Raw genomic sequence first — 15,864 nt, forward strand, 5'->3', positions numbered from 1 at the left:
CACACACACACACACACATACTAAGGAAAGCAGGCACACACACACACACACACACACACACACACACACACACACACACACACACACTAAGGAAAGTAGGCACACACACACACACACACACACACACACACACACACACACACACACACACACACACACACTAAGGAAAGCAGGCATACACACACACACACACACACACACACACACACACACACACACACACACACACACACACACACACACACACACACACACACATGAAGTAAAACGGACTAGTCCTGTTAGTGGACTAGTTTCTGATAAACATAGTCCTGGATGTGGACTAGTTTCTGATAAACATAGTCCTGAATGTGGACTAGTTTCTGATAAACATAGTCCTGAATGTGGACTAGTTTCTGATAAACATAGTCCTGAATGTGGACTAGTTTCTGATAAACATAGTCCTGGATGTGGACTAGTTTCTGATAAACATAGTCCTGAATGTGGACTAGTTTCTGATAAACATAGTCCTGAATGTGGACTAGTTTCTGATAAACATAGTCCTGAATGTGGACTAGTTTCTGATAAACATAGTCCTGAATGTGGACTAGTTTCTGATAAACATAGTCCTGGATGTGGACTAGTTTCTGATAAACATAGTCCTGAATGTGGACTAGTTTCTGATAAACATAGTCCTGAATGTGGACTAGTTTCTGATAAACACATTCCTGAATGTGGACTAGTTTCTGATAAACATAGTCCTGAATGTGGACTAGTTTCTGATAAACATAGTCCTGAATGTGGACTAGTTTCTGATAAACATAGTCCTGAATGTGGACTAGTTTCTGATAAACATAGTCCTGAATGTGGACTAGTTTCTGATAAACATAGTCCTGAATGTGGACTAGTTTCTGATAAACATAGTCCTGAATGTGGACTAGTTTCTGATAAACATAGTCCTGAATGTGGACTAGTTTCTGATAAACATAGTCCTGGATGTGGACTAGTTTCTGATAAACATAGTCCTGGATGTGGACTAGTTTCTGATAAACATAGTCCTGGATGTGGACTGAATCTGTTTTGGAAACCAGTGTGTAGTAAATAGACACCTGGCTCATATAGTTTGTAGTGTCCTTCCATGTTATGTCTCTCTAAGGGTTTATTCATCATCATCTGTTCATCTGTAATGTCTCTCTAAGGGTTTATTCATGATAATCTGTTCATCTGTAATGTCTCTCTAAGGGTTTATTCATGATAATCTGTATCTCTCCCTAAAGGTTTATTCATGATAATCTGTAATGTCTCTCTAAGGGTTTATTCATGATAATCTGTAATGTCTCTCTAAGGGTTTATTCATGATAATCTGTAATGTCTCTCTAAGGGTTTATTCATGATAATCTGTAATGTCTCCCTAAGGGTTTATTCATTATAATCTGTAGTGTCTCTCTAAGGGTTTATTCATGATAATCTGTAATGTCTCCCTAAGGGTTTATTCATGATAATCTGTAATGTCTCCCTAAGGGTTTATTCATTATAATCTGTAATGTCTCTCTAAGGGTTTATTCATGATAATCTGTAATGTCTCTCTAAGGGTTTATTCATGATAATCTGTAATGTCTCTCTAAGGGTTTATTCGTGATAATCTGTAATGTCTCTCTAAGGGTTTATTCATGATAATCTGTAATGTCTCTCTAAGGGTTTATTCGTGATAATCTGTAATCTCTCCCTAAGGGTTTATTCATGATAATCTGTAATGTCTCCCTAAGGGTTTATTCATGATAATCTGTAATGTCTCTCTAAGGGTTTATTCGTGATAATCTGTAATGTCTCCCTAAGGGTTTATTCATGATAATCTGTAATGTCTCTCTAAGGGTTTATTCGTGATAATCTGTAATCTCTCCCTAAGGGTTTATTCATGATAATCTGTAATGTCTCCCTAAGGGTTTATTCGTGATAATCTGTAATGTATCTCTAAGGGTTTATTCATGATAATCTGTAATGTCTCTCTAAGGGTGTATTCGTGATAATCTGTAACGTCTCTCTAAGGGTTTATTCATGACAATCTGTTAATCTGTAATGGTTTATTCATTAAAAGAGAGACGTGAAAAAGAAAAGATGCCATACAATTTATTGGAACACGTGCAACATTTTTACAGACAATCAAAAAAAAATATATCCTATAATCCTATAATCTCTCTCATCAGGTCCCCCCTCGGGGCTCCTATAATCTCTCTCATCAGGTCCCCCCTCGGGGCTCCTATAATCTCTCTCATCAGGTCCCCCCTCGGGGCTCCTATAATCTCTCTCATCAGGTCCCCCTCAGGGCTCCCGGGTGGCACAACGGTCTAAGTCACTGCATCTCAGTGCTAGAGGTTTCACTACAGACCCTGGTTCGAATCCAGGCGGAATCACAACCGGCCGTGGTTGGAAGTCCCATAGACACTGGGCACACAACAGTGTCGTCTGTCATTGTAAATAAGAATTTGTTATTAACGGACTTGCCAAATTAAATAAAAGGTCAAAAATATAATGTCCAGTCCTCTCAGAGTAGGAGTGCTGATCTAGGATCAGGTTAGGCTTCAGCCAACATGTATCAATCCTCTCAGAGTAGGAGTGCTGATCTAGGATCAGCCAACATGTCCTGGGGCCTGTATTCAGTTAGTGGCTAGGTTGGCTAAAGCCTAAACTGATCCTAGGTCAGCACTCCTACCCTGAGAGGCTTTATGACTACTGGCCCTGGTGTACGATTCCAAATCCACGCCGTAGTGAGTCTGTGTGAGGATTGTTGTTGACGCTCTGCCTGACAGGTGCCCGGGTCTGATCTCACAGTCAAATCCTTTGAGAGTGAAGTCATTTGAATAGCAGGGGGCGGAGAACATAGGAGCTTACGAAGCTGAGCCCAGCTTTTTAGAAAGACATGTCTATGAAGCGGGCTCATTTGACAGGTTGTGTTTGCACGGAGACGGGCCGTAATTGGCTGTCTCTCTCGTCTCGTCGATGATCGCCAGGCACAGGCAAGCTTCATTACCTGTCCTGTTAAAGGTTAGGCACTAACTCTGATTGGTTAAAGGTTAGCCCTTCTGATCACAGGAGATGTGTCTCGGCGTGTGATTGGCCCCCGGCCTGTGACGTAGGGCGGGGCCGATTTACAAACTCTCTCAGTCTCACGTCGCAATTGGACGTTGATCCGTGTTTTTCAAAATGTCACGATTTTGAAGTTGTTCCATACATAAAAAAAGTGTTTAAGATAACCAATCAGAGTTAGTGCCTAACCTTTAACCAATCAGAGTTAGTGCCTAACCTTTAACCAATCAGAGTTAGTGCCTAACCTTTAACCAATCAGAGTTAGTGCCTAACCTTTAACCAATCAGAGTTAGTGCCTAACCTTTAACCAATCAGAGTTAGTGCCTAATCTTAACCAATCAGAGTTAGTGCCTACCCTTTAACCAATCAGAGTTAGTGCCTAACCTTTAACCAATCAGAGTTAGTGCCTAACCTTTAACCAATCAGAGTTAGTGCCTAACCTTTAACCAATCAGAGTTAGTGCCTAATCTTAACCAATCAGAGTTAGTGCCTACCCTTTAACCAATCAGAGTTAGTGCCTACCCTTTAACCATTCAGAGTTAGTGCCTAATCTTAACCAATCAGAGTTAGTGCCTAATCTTAACCAATCAGAGTTAGTGCCTAACCTTTAACCAATCAGAGTTAGTGCCTAATCTTAACCAATCAGAGTTAGTGGATAAACGTTTATCTTTAAAGTTAGGGCCAAGGTTTAGGATAGAAACAAACATTATTGCTGGATTCATAAGATGCAACCTTTGGAATCAGAGGCTGCCTGTTACCTACCTGAAGGTAACAGCGCTCACTGTTGCCCCCTCGTGGTCGGTTCCCACATCGTTTCCCGACATCCTCAGACATGGACCGACATCGAATAATGACTTCTGACCCGGGTGACCTGGCTGAGGTAATACGGCCTAAAAATCATACCTAAATATATTTTTCAAAATGTTTTCTTTAAATAACACTGTCATTTTAAAAAGGTAAAATACAAAAACAGTCAGCAATAGTCGGCAGCGTAGCCTAGTGGTTAGAGCGTTGGACTAGTAACCGGAAGGTTGTGAGTTCAAACCCCCGAGCTGACAAGGTACAAATCTGTCGTTCTGCCCCTGAACAGGCAGTTAACCCACTGTTCCCAGGCCCTCATTGAAAATAAGAATATGTTCTTAACTGACTTGCCTGGTTAAATAAAGGTAAAATAATAATAATAATAAATAAATTCTGGGCTTGTGAAATGATACCTAGGTTAAATATAAACCCTTCCACAACTATAAAACCCACTAATAACTGTACAGTTTTATCAAAGTACTAGTTCAAACCTGCTTTTTGTTGTCGTTTTGTTGTTGCAATAATCAATGATCTAGCTTGCAAAGTCTATGAAAAGGTCCTTTTTATTAGAAACGTGACCAGCACCATGCATAAAACGCACATTCAACGAATAATGACCCACTTCTGGAAGCAGATAGAGTATTATATAAACAGGTGTCGTCAACAAAATCTCTCAAAAAACACAAACCTAGAAATGTCAAGTGTATCCAACTTTTAAAAAAATAAAACAAGTTGCTAGTTCACAAGGTACAACTGAATTGTTATGAAACTGGACTGTTCTGTGTGTTCCAATGGTGGAACACACTCCCTCACGACGCCAGGACAGCGGAGTCAATCACCACCTTCCGGAGACACCTGAAACCCCACCTCTTTAAGGAATACCTAGGATAGGATAATGTAATCCTTCTCACCCCCCTTAAAAGATTTAGATGCACTATTGTAAAGTGGCTGTTCCACTGGATGTCATAAGGTGAATGCACCAATTTGTAAGTCGCTCTGGATAAGAGCGTCTGCTAAATGACTTAAATGTAAATGTTTGAACAGAACGGTCACGTTGGAAATCAGGAGGCCGTGTTTCTCAGAGTGAGAACGAGTTGACAACTCCTTATAGAATAGAGCTTTATGCTTTAAAAAGTAGTGAGAACGAGTTGACAACTTATAGAATAGAGATTTATGCTTTAAAGTAGTGAGAACGAGTTGACAACTCCTTATAGAAAAGAGCTTTATGCTTTAAAAAGTAGTGAGAACGAGTTGACAACTCCTTATAGAATAGAGCTTTATGCTTTAAAAAGTAGTGAGAACGAGTTGACAACTCCTTATAGAATAGAGCTTTATGCTTTAAAGTAGTGAGAACGAGTTGACAACTCCTTATAGAATAGAGCTTTATGCTTTAAAAAGTAGTGAGAACGAGTTGACAACTCCTTATAGAATAGAGCTTTATAAAGTAGTGAGAGCGAGTTGACAACTCCTTATAGAATAGAGCTTTATGCTTTAAAGTAGTGAGAACGAGTTGACAACTCCTTATAGAATAGAGCTTTATGCTTTAAAGTAGTGAGAACGAGTTGACAACTCCTTATAGAATAGAGCTTTATGCTTTAAAAAGTAGTGAGAACGAGTTGACAACTCCTTATAGAATAGAGCTTTATGCTTTAAAATGTAGTGAGAACGAGTTGACAACTCCTTATAGAAAAGAGCTTTATGCTTTAAAAAGTAGTGAGAACGAGTTGACAACTCCTTATAGAATAGAGCTTTATGCTTTAAAAAGTAGTGAGAACGAGTTGACAACTCCTTATAGAAAAGAGCTTTATGCTTTAAAGTAGTGAGAACGAGTTGACAACTCCTTATAGAATAGAGCTTTATGCTTTAAAGTAGTGAGAACGAGTTGACAACTCCTTATAGAATAGAGCTTTATGCTTTAAAAAGTAGTGAGAACGAGTTGACAACTCCTTATAGAATAGAGCTTTATGCTTTAAAGTAGAGAACGAGTTGACAACTCCTTATAGAAAAGAGCTTTATGCTTTAAAAAGTAGTGAGAACGAGTTGACAACTCCTTATAGAATAGAGCTTTATGCTTTAAAAAGTAGTGAGAACGAGTTGACAACTCCTTATAGAATAGAGCTTTATAAAGTAGTGAGAACGAGTTGACAACTCCTTATAGAATAGAGCTTTATGCTTTAAAAAGTAGTGAGAACGAGTTGACAACTCCTTATAGAATAGAGCTTTATGCTTTAAAATGTAGTGAGAACGAGTTGACAACTCCTTATAGAATAGAGCTTTATGCTTTAAAAAGTAGTGAGAACGAGTTGACAACTCCTTATAGAATAGTGCTTTATGCTTTAAAGTAGTGAGAACGAGTTGACAACTCCTTATAGAATAGAGCTTTATGCTTTAAAAAGTAGTGAGAACGAGTTGACAACTCCTTATAGAATAGAGCTTTATGCTTTAAAAAGTAGTGAGAACGAGTTGACAACTCCTTATAGAATAGAGCTTTATGCTTTAAAAAGTAGTGAGAACGAGTTGACAACTCCTTATAGAATAGAGCTTTATAAAGTAGTGAGAGCGAGTTGACAACTCCTTATAGAATAGAGCTTTATGCTTTAAAAAGTAGTGAGAACGAGTTGACAACTCCTTATAGAATAGAGCTTTATGCTTTAAAAAGTAGTGAGAACGAGTTGACAACTCCTTATAGAATAGAGCTTTATGCTTTAAAAAGTAGTGAGAACGAGTTGACAACTCCTTATAGAATAGAGCTTTATAAAGTAGTGAGAGCGAGTTGACAACTCCTTATAGAATAGAGCTTTATAAAGTAGTGAGAGCGAGTTGACAACTCCTTATAGAATAGAGCTTTATGCTTTAAAAAGTAGTGAGAACGAGTTGACAACTCCTTATAGAATAGAGCTTTATGCTTTAAAGTAGTGAGAACGAGTTGACAACTCCTTATAGAATAGAGCTTTATGCTTTAAAGTAGTGAGAACGAGTTGACAACTCCTTATAGAATAGAGCTTTATGCTTTAAAAAGTAGTGAGAACGAGTTGACAACTCCTTATAGAATAGAGCTTTATGCTTTAAAGTAGTGAGAACGAGTTGACAACTCCTTATAGAATAGAGCTTTATGCTTTAAAAAGTAGTGAGAACGAGTTGACAACTCCTTATAGAATAGAGCTTTATAAAGTAGTGAGAACGAGTTGACAACTCCTTATAGAATAGAGCTTTATAAAGTAGTGAGAGCGAGTTGACAACTCCTTATAGAATAGAGCTTTATGCTTTAAAGTAGTGAGAACGAGTTGACAACTCCTTATAGAATAGAGCTTTAAAAAGTAGTGAGAACGAGTTGACAACTCCTTATAGAATAGAGCTTTATAAAGTAGTGAGAGCGAGTTGACAACTCCTTATAGAATAGAGCTTTATAAAGTAGTGAGAGCGAGTTGACAACTCCTTATAGAATAGAGCTTTATGCTTTAAAAAGTAGTGAGAACGAGTTGACAACTCCTTATAGAATAGAGCTTTATGCTTTAAAAAGTAGTGAGAACGAGTTGACAACTCCTTATAGAATAGAGCTTTATAAAGTAGTGAGAACGAGTTGACAACTCCTTATAGAATAGAGCTTTATAAAGTAGTGAGAACGAGTTGACAACTCCTTATAGAATAGAGCTTTATAAAGTAGTGAGAACGAGTTGACAACTCCTTATAGAATAGAGCTTTATGCTTTAAAGTAGTGAGAACGAGTTGACAACTCCTTATAGAATAGAGCTTTAAAAAGTAGTGAGAACGAGTTGACAACTCCTTATAGAATAGAGCTTTATAAAGTAGTGAGAGCGAGTTGACAACTCCTTATAGAATAGAGCTTTATAAAGTAGTGAGAACGAGTTGACAACTCCTTATAGAATAGAGCTTTATGCTTTAAAAAGTAGTGAGAACGAGTTGACAACTCCTTATAGAATAGAGCTTTATGCTTTAAAAAGTAGTGAGAACGAGTTGACAACTCCTTATAGAATAGAGCTTTATGCTTTAAAAAGTAAAATGTAAAAAAAAGACAAAAACAGCAAGTAGAATAGTACCTGGCTACCATGAGCGAAGATGCACACAGCAGAAGGAACGAAGAAGACGAGACAATATGACAAACCTCTCAAGCAAAAAAAAACAACCCCCCCAAAAACACAGAATATTGTTTCTGTCAATACAGGCATTTGGAATATCACACACAAAAAAACATACAATTAAAATGAGCTTCATATAAAAATCTCCCAGCCCCTAGTGTGTGACGACACAGCATCCGAATGGGCCACTGCCAGGGGCACAGAGAGGAGGTACGGGGTACAGCATCCGAATGGGCCACTGGGGAGGTGGGGGATCTCTCTCTGTACATAACCTCAATATGGTTGTTCCTCAGGGGGGATCTCTCTGTACATAACCTCAATATGGTTGTTCCTCAGGGGAGGTGGGGGATCTCTCTCTCTACATAACCTCAATATGATTGTTCCTCAGGAGAGGATCTCTCTCTGTACATAACCTCAATATGGTTGTTCCTCAGGGGGGATCTCTCTCTGTACATAACCTCAATATGGTTGTTCCTCAGGGGAGGTGGGTGATCTCTCTGTACATAACCTCAATATGGTTGTTCCTCAGGAGAGGATCTCTCTCTGTACATAACCTCAATATGATTGTTCCTCAGGAGAGGATCTCTCTCTGTACATAACCTCAATATGGTTGTTCCTCAGGGGGGATCTCTCTCTGTACATAACCTCAATATGGTTGTTCCTCAGGGGAGGTGGGTGATCTCTCTGTACATAACCTCAATATGGTTGTTCCTCAGGAGAGGATCTCTCTCTGTACATAACCTCAATATGGTTGTTCCTCAGGAGAGGATCTCTGTCATTTATTTGCGTTTTCTCCCCCACACACCCTAAAGCTGTATGTGTGCTCTTAACAGAACCGGTTGTCATTCTACACACAGCCTCTGTAGGGCAGCGGGAGGGTCCCGGTGACCCGGTCCACGTGAGGCATAATAAATATATAAATCTACTTCCTGCCGTTGCCAAACACTGGACCGTATCAGATATTTTTTCCCTCCTCTCATTGGACACTACTTCCAACCAATACTTTAAGAATCCCGAGGGGAGTGAACAAGTGCCTAGTTCAACTCACGCTTGGCTATTTATCCACACACACACACACACACACACACACACACACACACACACACACACACACACACACACACACACACACACACACACACACACACACACACACACACACACACAAAGATCGTTTGTCACCTCGATCCAGAATATATTTTATTGAGTCATCGTCGAGCCGTTTGTTTCAGGTTAGTAATACGGTGACTCTCTGTGTCGGTACAAAAAATAAAACATTTGTTTTTTATCAAAATAGTTGTTATAATACTATACTAATATAATAATAATAATAATAATAATAATAATACTCTATTTCTCTTTCCCATCAAACACTCAGTGAGCATACGGCTCTGGTCGAAAGTAGTGTTCCTGTATAGGGAATAGGGCTCTGGTCTAAAGTAGTGTTACTGTATAGGGAATAGGGCTCTGGTCTAAAGTAGTGTTACTGTATAGGGAATAGGGCTCTGGTCTAAAGTAGTGTTACTGTATAGGGAATAGGGCTCTGGTCTAAAGTAGTGTTACTGTATAGGGAATAGGGCTCTGGTCTAAAGTAGTGTTACTGTATAGGGAATAGGGCTCTGGTCTAAAGTAGTGTTACTGTATAGGGAATAGGGCTCTAGTCTAAAGTAGTGTTACTGTATAGGGAATAGGGCTCTGGTCTAAAGTAGTGTTACTGTATAGGGAATAGGGCTCTGGTCTAAAGTAGTGTTACTGTATAGAGAATAGGGCTCTGGTCTAAAGTAGTGTTACTGTATAGAGAATAGGGCTCCGGTCTAAAGTAGTGTTACTGTATAGGGAATAGGGCTCCGGTCTAAAGTAGTGTTACTGTATAGGGAATAGGGCTCTGGTCTAAAGTAGTGTTACTGTATAGGGAATAGGGCTCTGGTCTAAAGTAGTGTTACTGTATAGGGCTCTGGTCTAAAGTAGTGTTACTGTATAGGGAATAGGGCTCTGGTCTAAAGTAGTGTTACTGTATAGGGAATAGGGCTCTGGTCTAAAGTAGTGTTACTGTATAGGGAATAGGGCTCTGGTCTAAAGTAGTGTTACTGTATAGGGAATAGGGCTCTGGTCTAAAGTAGTGTTACTGTATATGGAATAGGGCTCTGGTCTAAAGTAGTGTTACTGTATAGGGAACAGGGCTCCGGTCTAAAGTAGTGTTACTGTATAGAGAATAGGGCTCCGGTCTAAAGTAGTGTTACTGTATAGAGAATAGGGCTCCGGTCTAAAGTAGTGTTACTGTATAGGGAATAGGGCTCCGGTCTAAAGTAGTGTTACTGTATAGGGAATAGGGCTCTGGTCTAAAGTAGTGTTACTGTATAGGGAATAGGGCTCTGGTCTAAAGTAGTGTTACTGTATAGGGAATAGGGCTCTGGTCTAAAGTAGTGTTACTGTATAGGGAATAGGGCTCTGGTCAAAAGTAGTGTTACTGTATAGGGAATAGGGCTCTGGTCTAAAGTAGTGTTACTGTATAGGGAATAGGGCTCTGGTCTAAAGTAGTGTTACTGTATAAGGAATAGGGCTCTGGTCTAAAGTAGTGTTACTGTATAGGAATAGGGCTCTGGTCTAAAGTAGTGTTACTGTATAGGGAATAGGGCTCTGGTCTAAAGTAGTGTTACTGTATAGGAATAGGGCTCTGGTCTAAAGTAGTGCACTATATAGGGAATAGGGCTCTGGTCTATAGTAGTGTTACTGTATAGGGAATAGGGCTCTGGTCTAAAGTAGTGTTACTGTATAGGAATAGGGCTCTGGTCTAAAGTAGTGTTACTGTATAGGGAATAGGGCTCTGGTCTAAAGTAGTGTTACTGTATAGGGAATAGGGCTCTGGTCTAAAGTAGTGTTACTGTATAGGGAATAGGGCTCTGGTCTATAGTGGTTCTGAGAAGGATTCTAGAACTTTCCAGAAGAGGTTCTGAGAAGGATTCTAGAACGTTCCAGAAGAGGTTCTGAGAAGGATTCTAGAACGTTCCAGAGGAGGATCTGAGAAGGACTCTAGAACGTTCCAGAGGAGGTTCTGAGGAGGATTCTAACATCTGATTGTCAAAAAAAGGTTATTGGGCAACACCATAAATAACACAACCAACTCTGATTGGCCAGTTCAGTCAGAAAAAGGTAGTAAAAACAACAAACAGGAAATAAAACAACGCTTTACTGTGAGATCATCGTACAGATATAGACAGACGGACGGACGGACAGACAGACGGAGGATAAAAGAACGTACTTCTTCCAGATATATGACCATTGAATATACACAGGTAGACTGAAGGAGAGAATACTGACGTTCTACTTTAAAAATAGCATTTACTACAACAATACTGCACTGTGTAGTGGTGTGACCTTATCCATGGTTACCAGTAGTAGAGGCCGTGTCAAACCCAGACAGAAAAGCCTAAGTATAGTAAAGGGAAGACAGTGCGCAGTTCACTGACTACATCTCCCAGAAGTCTTAGAGGCCTTTTCAAAATAAAATGTCCCGTCATATAGGCTCCAGTTCTTGGAAGTTCTGTTTCAAAATAGTAGTTTTAGAAATGTGGTTTATAGATTCACAAAAAGGTTCTGTTGATTCCATACTGCTCAGTGTGTGTGTGTGATCAGAACTCTTATTGTGAAAAATTTTCAGGTGACATACAGAATACCCCACCAGGTGACAGGAACCTCTCCATTGACACACAGAATACCCCACCAGGTGACAGGAACCTCTCCATGGACTCACAGAATACCCCACCAGGTGACAGGAACCTCTCCATGGACTCACAGAATACCCCACCAGGTGACAGGGACCTCTCCATGGACTCACAGAATACCCCACCAGGTGACAGGAACCTCTCCATGGACACACAGAATACCCCACCAGGTGACAGGGACCTCTCCATTGACACACAGAATACCCCACCAGGTGACAGGAACCTCTCCATGGACTCACAGAATACCCCTCCAGGTGACAGGAACCTCTCCATTGACACACAGAATACCCCTCCAGGTGACAGGAACCTCTCCATTGACTCACAGAATACCCCACCAGGTGACAGGAACCTCTCCATTGACACACAGAATACCCCACCAGGTGACAGGAACCTCTCCATTGACTCACAGAATACCCCACCAGGTGACAGGAACCTCTCCATTGACACACAGAATACCCCACCAGGTGACAGGAACCTCTCCATTGACACACAGAATACCCCACCAGGTGACAGGAACCTCTCCATTGACACACAGAATACCCCACCAGGTGACAGGAACCTCTCCATGGACTCACAGAATACCCCACCAGGTGACAGGAACCTCTCCATGGACTCACAGAATACCCCTCCAGGTGACAGGAACCTCTCCATTGACTCACAGAATACCCCTCCAGGTGACAGGAACCTCTCCATTGACACACAGAATACCCCTCCAGGTGACAGGAACCTCTCCATTGACACACAGAATACCCCACCAGGTGACAGGAACCTCTCCATTGACACACAGAATACCCCACCAGGTGACAGGAACCTCTCCATGGACTCACAGAATACCCCACCAGGTGACAGGAACCTCTCCATTGACTCACAGAATACCCCTCCAGGTGACAGGAACCTCTCCATTGACACACAGAATACCCCTCCAGGTGACAGGAACCTCTCCATTGACACACAGAATACCCCACCAGGTGACAGGAACTAAACAGTCAGATCGCTCCATAACCAGGTGAGTCTATTCTCTACGTAGGCAAGGCCACAGAGTTGAATCTCTAGACTACACTATACATGGTGTCCCATCCCATATGGGGTTTATCTGGGTAGGTACGACTCATATTACAAAACACACCGATTGTTGCTTTGGGGCAACTACAGATTGAACACTATGGAGTCTCCCAGGAGGGTAAGGTAAGATGGGTAAGGTAAGATGGGTAAGGTCAGATGGGTAAGGTCAGATGGGTAAGGTCAGATGGGTAAGGTAAGACGGGTAAGGTAAGACGGGTAAGGTAAGACGGGTACGGTAAGACGGGTAAGGTAAGACGGGTAAGGTAAGACGGGTAAGGTAAGACGGGTAAGGTAAGACGGGTAAGGTAAGACGGGTAAGGTAAGACGGGTAAGGTAAGATGGGTAAGGTAAGATGGGTAAGGTAAGATGGGTAAGGTAAGATGGGTAAGGTAAGATGGGTAAGGTAAGATGGGTAAGGTAAGATGGGTAAGGTAAGATGGGTAAGGTAAGATGGGTAAGGTAAGATGGGTAAGGTAAGATGGGTACGGTAAGATGGGTAAGGTAAGATGGGTAAGGTCAGATGGGTAAGGTAAGATGGGTAAGGTAAGATGGGTAAGGTCAGATGGGTAAGGTAAGATGGGTAAGGTAAGATGGGTACGGTAAGACGGGTAAGGTAAGACGGGTACGGTAAGACGGGTAAGGTAAGATGGGTAAGGTAAGATGGGTACGGTAAGATGGGTAAGGTAAGATGGGTAAGGTAAGATGGGTAAGGTAAGATGGGTACGGTAAGATGGGTACGGTAAGATGGGTACGGTAAGATGGGTACGGTAAGATGGGTAAGGTAAGATGGGTACGGTAAGATGGGTAAGGTAAGATGGGTAAGGTAAGATGGGTAAGGTAAGATGGGTACGGTAAGATGGGTAAGGTAAGATGGGTAAGGTAAGATGGGTAAGGTAAGATGGGTAAGGTAAGATGGGTAAGGTAAGATGGGTAAGGTAAGATGGGTCAAAATGTCAGATATATGCCAGATTTGATTAATACTTTTATTATGCTTTAGATACAAAATGTAAAAAACCGTAAAATATGTCAATAATCCTTCCTCTATGGATACAATTTCCACAAAATCCCACAAATGTGGTTCTTTTTGTCCTGGTTTTATCTGGAATCACTCACAGGTAGGTTTATCCAGGTAGGTTTATCCAGGTAGGTTTATCCAGGTAGGTTTATCCAGGTAGGTTTATCCAGGGTAGGTTTATCCAGGGTAGGTTTATCCAGGTAGGTTTATCCAGGTAGGTTTATCCAGGTAGGTTTATCCAGGTAGGTTTATTCCTTGTAGGTTTATCCAGGTAGGTTTATCCAGGTAGGTTTATCCAGGTAGGTTTATCCAGGGTAGGTTTATTCCGGGTAGGTTTATCCAGGTAGGTTTATCCGGGTAGGTTTATCCAGGTAGGTTTATCCAGGTTGGCCCATTCCAGGTAGGGTTATCCAGGTAGGCCCATTCCAGGTAGGCCCATTCCAGGTAGGCCCATTCCAGGTAGGCCCATTCCAGGTAGGTTTATCCAGGTAGGCCCATTCCAGATAGGTTTATCCAGGTAGGTTCATCCAGGTAGGCCCATTCCAGGTAGGTTTATCCAGGTAGGCCCATTCCAGGTAGGTTTATCCAGGTAGGCCCATTCCAGGTAGATTTATCCAGGTAGGCCCATTCCAGGTAGATTTATCCAGGTAGGCCCATTCCAGGTAGGTTTATCCAGGTAGGCCGATTCCAGGTAGGTTTATCCAGGTAGGCCCATTCCAGGTAGGTTTATCCAGGTAGGCCCATTCCAGGTAGGTTTATCCAGGTAGGCCCATTCCAGGTAGGTTTATCCAGGTAGGCCCAATCCAGGTAGGTTTATCCAGGTAGGCCCAATCCAGGTAGGTTTATCCAGGTAGGCCCAATCCAGGTAGGTTTATCCAGGTAGGCCCATTCCAGGCAGGTTTATCCAGGTAGGCCCAATCCAGGTAGGTTTATCCAGGTAGGCCCAATCCAGGTAGGTTTATCCAGGTAGGCCCAATCCAGGTAGGTTTATCCAGGTCGGCCCAATCCAGGTAGGTTTATCCAGGTCGGCCCAATCCAGGCAGGTTTATCCAGCCTACAGGTATGTCTCAAGTTAGATTTGTCCCAAGTATAGTCAAGACAATACAGAACCAAGGTAACCCAGACTCACCCCGGTAAGACCTTGTTCTGGTCCTGGTGTGGCCCGGGTCTCAGGACTTGTTGTCCCCAGCAGGGGCTGGTTGTTCCAGTGAAAGGTCTTCGTCCGACTGCCCTGTTTCTACAGCGAACACCAGGGATGCACTGCTCGTCACGGGCAGGAGTTCACCTAGAGAGGAGGATGAGAGACGAGGGGGGGATGCGAGAGAGAGGGGGACGAGGGAGAGGAGGATGAGAGACGAGGGGGACGCGAGGGAGAGGGGGATGTGAGGGAGAAGAGGATGAGAGACGAGAGGGGGGGATGTGAGGGAGAGGGGGTGCGAGGGAGAAGGAGAGGGGGATGCGAGGGAGAAGAGGATGAGAGACGAGGGGGGAGATGCGAGGGAGAGGAGGATGAGAGACGAGAGGGGGGTGCGAGGGAGGGGGGATGTGAGGGAGAAGAGGATGAGAGACGAGAGGGGGTGCGAGGGAGAGGAGGATGAGAGACGAGAGGGGGGTGCAAGGGAGAGGAGGATGAGAGACGAGAGGGGGGTGCGAGGGAGAGGGGGATGCGAGGAGAGGGGGATGCGAGGGAGAGGGGGATGCGAGGGGGAGAGGGAGGTGCGAGGGAGGGGGTGCGAGGGAGAAGGGGATGAGGAGAAAGGGGGTGCGAGGGAGAAGGGGGTGTGCGAGGGAGAAGGGGGTGCGAGGGAGAAGGGGGTGCGAGGAGAAGGGGGTGCGAGGGAGAAGGGGGGTGCGAGGGAGAAGGGGGTGCGAGGGAGAAGGGGGTGCGAGGGGAGAAGGGGGTGCGAGGAGAAGGGGTGTGAGGGAAGAGAGGGGGTGCGAGGGAGAAGGGGGATGATGCGAGGGAGAGGAGGGAGAGCGGGTGAGAAGGAGGGGGGGATGCGAGGGAGAAGAGGATGAGAGACGAGAGGGGGGTGCGAGGGGGGAGATGCGAGAGGGGGGGGAGGGGGAGGAGGATGAGAGACGAGGGGGGGTGCGAGGGAGA

The 15,864-nt window shown here is 42.9% G+C and overlaps 4 long non-coding RNA genes and 1 other non-coding gene across 45 annotated transcripts; 3 read left to right on the plus strand and 2 right to left on the minus strand.

The window, feature by feature from the left end:
* The first annotated feature begins 711 nt into the window (after window positions 1-711).
* On the plus strand, window positions 712-2,093 carry LOC127925638 (uncharacterized). The gene is made up of 2 exons (XR_008121684.1): window positions 712-1,222; window positions 1,257-2,093. It is a non-coding gene; the product is annotated as an uncharacterized LOC127925638 (long non-coding RNA).
* LOC127925637 (uncharacterized) lies at window positions 2,092-2,477 on the minus strand. Its single transcript, XR_008121683.1, has 2 exons — window positions 2,432-2,477; window positions 2,092-2,272 (listed from the first exon to the last, which is right to left on the minus strand). It is a non-coding gene; the product is annotated as an uncharacterized LOC127925637 (long non-coding RNA).
* Window positions 2,478-8,312: 5,835 nt separating this feature from the next.
* Window positions 8,313-10,406, plus strand: LOC127925636 (uncharacterized). The gene is made up of 3 exons (XR_008121682.1): window positions 8,313-8,445; window positions 8,542-8,632; window positions 8,683-10,406. It is a non-coding gene; the product is annotated as an uncharacterized LOC127925636 (long non-coding RNA).
* Window positions 10,407-11,063: 657 nt separating this feature from the next.
* On the plus strand, window positions 11,064-14,811 carry LOC127925634 (uncharacterized). Of its 41 annotated transcripts, none has more exons than XR_008121632.1 (12): window positions 11,064-11,685; window positions 11,854-11,895; window positions 12,022-12,063; window positions 12,106-12,231; window positions 12,400-12,938; window positions 13,303-13,344; window positions 13,401-13,540; window positions 13,583-13,878; window positions 13,951-14,035; window positions 14,094-14,248; window positions 14,292-14,509; window positions 14,568-14,702. It is a non-coding gene; the product is annotated as an uncharacterized LOC127925634 (transcript). The 41 variants fall into 41 exon arrangements; XR_008121677.1 differs by lacking the exon at window positions 11,854-11,895 and having other exon boundaries at window positions 11,648-11,769; window positions 11,980-12,231; window positions 14,094-14,234; ... (2 more) ...; window positions 14,466-14,509; window positions 14,684-14,811; XR_008121653.1 differs by lacking the exon at window positions 11,854-11,895 and having other exon boundaries at window positions 11,648-11,769; window positions 11,980-12,231; window positions 14,292-14,349; ... (1 more) ...; window positions 14,568-14,600; window positions 14,659-14,790.
* On the minus strand, window positions 13,710-15,086 carry LOC127925635 (uncharacterized). The gene is made up of 2 exons (XR_008121681.1): window positions 14,890-15,086; window positions 13,710-14,814 (listed from the first exon to the last, which is right to left on the minus strand). It is a non-coding gene; the product is annotated as an uncharacterized LOC127925635 (long non-coding RNA).
* Window positions 15,087-15,864: the final 778 nt, after the last annotated feature.

The sequence above is a fragment of the Oncorhynchus keta genome, unplaced genomic scaffold, assembly GCF_023373465.1.
Source record: "Oncorhynchus keta strain PuntledgeMale-10-30-2019 unplaced genomic scaffold, Oket_V2 Un_contig_5977_pilon_pilon, whole genome shotgun sequence".
In the NCBI taxonomy this organism is placed as follows: Eukaryota; Metazoa; Chordata; class Actinopteri; order Salmoniformes; family Salmonidae; genus Oncorhynchus; species Oncorhynchus keta.